At 42.2% G+C, this 3,608-nt stretch overlaps 1 long non-coding RNA gene across 2 annotated transcripts; it reads right to left on the bottom strand.

Moving 5' to 3' along the window:
- Positions 1-208: 208 nt before the first annotated feature.
- On the bottom strand, positions 209-3,023 carry LOC117772339. Of its 2 annotated transcripts, none has more exons than XR_004615755.1 (2): positions 2,993-3,023; positions 209-340 (listed from the first exon to the last, which is right to left on the bottom strand). It is a non-coding gene; the product is annotated as an uncharacterized LOC117772339 (long non-coding RNA). The 2 variants fall into 2 exon arrangements; XR_004615757.1 differs by having other exon boundaries at positions 2,979-3,019.
- Between the last annotated feature and the right edge of the window lie 585 nt (positions 3,024-3,608).

The following is a 3,608-nucleotide window of genomic DNA, read 5'->3' as shown; positions in this document are numbered from 1 at the left end:
TATGGAGCCAAAACGCTTGTGTGGACAGAGATTACATTTTATAAAACGCAGTAGTGTGGACGGAGCCTGAGAGTTTTGTGTCTCTACGTGCGATGGTGTAATTCTGCTAAAGCTTCACTTCAGACAATTCCTCATTTTCTGCTGTTATTCGCGATCACACATTGAAATGCAAATTATATTTTTATTTAAGATCAACATTTTTCAAAAATTTACAAGTAAGTAATTTACACAGGTTTCTTGCTCACTGAACACAATAAGATCCAGCTCATTCCCAGTGTGTTGTCAGCCATCATGTCACCCTGCTGGTGACGAGAGCGCGCACACACACACACACACACAGCTCCGAGATGCAAAACTCTGACGCGCTGCTGGGATGAAAATCAAAGCTGAGCAGCAAGTGAACCAACCTCCAATTCTTTTATAGTTATGGCAAAAAAAAAAAAAGTTTCTGTGCGCCAAGAGTTTTGAGGGTTTGATGATATTCTTTTTTTTGTTTTGTACAGTGTATTATTAAAAGATTCTCTGACTTTGATTCAACACAGCAGCTGCCGAAGAAAAAACTAACTTCACTGACCTTTTCTTGTTTAGTTTTGCCTGTGGAATTTAGCGTTTGAACCGTGTTGGTGTTTTCAGATTCGTTTTGCTTTGACAGTAAACTCTTACATGTTCTGCATCGCAGTGGTTAAAGCACGATAGGTCTTTTTTTATTATTACATCTGAGGACCATATAATGTTAATGCTCTCATGTTTAGGATTCTGCTTTTTGTAAACAAGTTGTGATAAAATAAATGGTTTTAATTTTCAATCTTCTTTCTCTTTATATTTCCCTCTCCGCACTTGTTTTTACCTTCTTTGATATTTGTACGATTTGTTTTGTAGTCGCTATGAAGAGAATAAAAGAAATGGGATTAGACACTATTAATTTAGCATTTAATTATCCCTGTTTCACGATGATATAAGGTGATGACTTCCCTCAGTCTATAAAGTGCCTCAAGATAACCAGCTCGTCTCCACTGGTCACCAGCTCGCCATCGTCAGTCTGCCCCCCCCCCCCCCCCGGCTCCTTCTCCCCCCCGCCTGCTGCTCAGTCATCCGGCCCCACTCACAGCTCAGCATTCCGTGGCTGCGTCCTGCAAACTGTCATTCCCTCTTTGCCCTCGGGCTTCGTCTGCGAGAGGCCTCATCTCCCCAATAAATCGTGTGCTTCAATCCAAACAGTCTGAGCTTAAGTCAAACGTGCATAACCTTTTTTGTTTATCACTTGAATTACGGAAAAATTGCAGCATTAAAGTTGACTTTTTACCTGATTCACCCTCGTACTGGTGAGTCAGAGATTCAAGTGCAAATAAAAATGGTAATTGATTCCGTCTGTCAGGCTGCGTTTGAAGCGAGGAGAGACACGTGCCTTCTCCCCGACATCAAACATCAAGTGAATGTAAATGTTGTTTTCTTCTGAGAGACTGTGAATTGAACAAAAGTCTTATTTTGTTTTTATCAGGAAGCCACAACTGACTAGAACATGTGTAGCTATGAAGTGTGATATGCATCGATTATGGTATCGATCGGGGGGGAGCTGTGAAGAGACACAGGACAATTAGCATCGAGCTTCTCTTCCCTTTCATCCCCTGTTGTATTATGAAAATGTGGGTGAATGATTCAAAGCTGTGCAAAGAAAAGACAATCATATTGATTGCACGAACTTACAATGGGGGAGAATGTCAATAGCCAAACCAGGGAGTAATATCTATGTAAAATCTCCATCTTGTTAGTCGACAGTTCTTTGGCTTCAGAGTTTGCCCGTTTCTTCTTGGTTCCTACTGTTGCAGCGTCACATTAAAAGCCAGAGTTGACTTTTATTGTGAAATACTGAATGGAACTGCAACGGGTTTTTTTTCAGTAACCTCAGCACTTGCCATGCGTCCGCAAGACAGAACAAAACATTGCAATGTGTGCATTGTCCTGACAGCAGATCAGTCTGAGATATGCCTGGAAGTGATGGAAGCATCAGGAGCAGCTGTCAGATGAAGAGCTCCAGGCGACAGGCGGCTCACCTCCGACTCCTCGGCCAGGACACAAGCTCCTTTCACTGTGCGGCAACAAGTCAGATCCCTGCCGCTCACAGAACAGCAGATAAATGCCAATTAGTGTCTCACTTATTTTCTTCAACCTCGTCTTTCTGAACCAGAGTCCTGTCGCCTTTTGTGTTAACGCACATTTGCATTTGCCACCGGTGACTCGCCACATCAAGCCGGGCCGAGGTCACTTCAAGGTCCCTTCAGTGACCAAAGAAATGTTCTTCTCAAAGTTAGTCGTTTATTCGCAAAAGAACAATTTCCTCTCTGTTCTGATCCTTAATTGGACCAACTCACCTTTAGAGGAACTTGGTTTGAATACCACTTGCCAATAGAGTTCCTAATGAGTCCATGCAGGCTGGTTACTTCACACTTAATCATTCACACCCTCCCTCCAGATCAGATGTATTGATCACGGCGTATTGTTGTCAGTACTTAATGAGCAGCTGTATTGTTTTCCCCGAAGCAAATATCCTCTTTTGCTTATTTTCTCTTCATTGATTACTTGTGTAAGTGTTATTCTATGAGCGGTGTAGAGGTCTCACTCTTTTTTTTTTTTTACAGAGGACAGCTTCTACAACAAAGGACACTGTCTTTCTATCCACACACCGGGCGTTATCGAGTCCAAAAATCAATTGCTGTTTGAATGAGTCGAGTACAGACCTCTGACATTTCCCCTCTTATAATTATGCCAGTGAACTAAGCATATAAATGCCAATCTGCCAGTGTACACAGAGGAGGCCAAACACCAGGGGCACAAAGTGAAGGATGAAGGATGCTGGTGTATCCAAGTTCACACACTGAATGTCTTCAGAATTGTGGCATGTGTGTGTTATTCAAGTGTACTTCCAACTTCTGTATTCACCCTCCTTTCAGCTTTGGTTCAGCAACAATACACACACACACACACACACACACACACACACACACACACACACACACTCTGCACTGGTCAAATCTGTGGGAGCAGTAGTTCACTATCTTGTTTGGACATCTGCATACAGACAGAAGCTGGGAATCAAACCAGCACAGTCAGTGGACAGTCCACTCTCACTGCTGAGGCACAGACGTACTGATTCCACTTTCAATGACGGCTAGTGCAGCGGAGGCACAACATTTGAATCTCTATCATAATAACCACAGCACAATAAGCTACTGTGATGTGTTGATTGTCAAATGTACCAAACCTCACTGCAGGGCCAAAATGTAGACCAACCCAAAGAGGGGTGGGGGGGGATTTCCTGTGTTGATGCTCGATAGCCTTCATCAGAATTATTCTTTTCGTAGTGAGTTCTTTAAACAGTTCTACAATAATCCTTTTTTTTAGTTTTCGTGCAGGACTTGTTGCGAGCTTTCGAGAAGTTCGACAACTTTGTGTTCATCCTACCTGGTTTATTGGTTTTTACAGTTTTTTTATACTGCTAACATGTGTGCCTTACATACAGTAGAAGTTTAAATACTCAACCGCTGTTATTATTTCATATAACTAATAATTTTCATAAAACAGATGCTACGTACATGGCGAGAAATACGCCG

Source organism: Hippoglossus hippoglossus, chromosome 2, assembly GCF_009819705.1.
Source record: "Hippoglossus hippoglossus isolate fHipHip1 chromosome 2, fHipHip1.pri, whole genome shotgun sequence".
NCBI classification, from domain to species: domain Eukaryota; kingdom Metazoa; phylum Chordata; class Actinopteri; order Pleuronectiformes; family Pleuronectidae; genus Hippoglossus; species Hippoglossus hippoglossus.
This window is presented reverse-complemented; position numbering and strand designations above follow the sequence as displayed.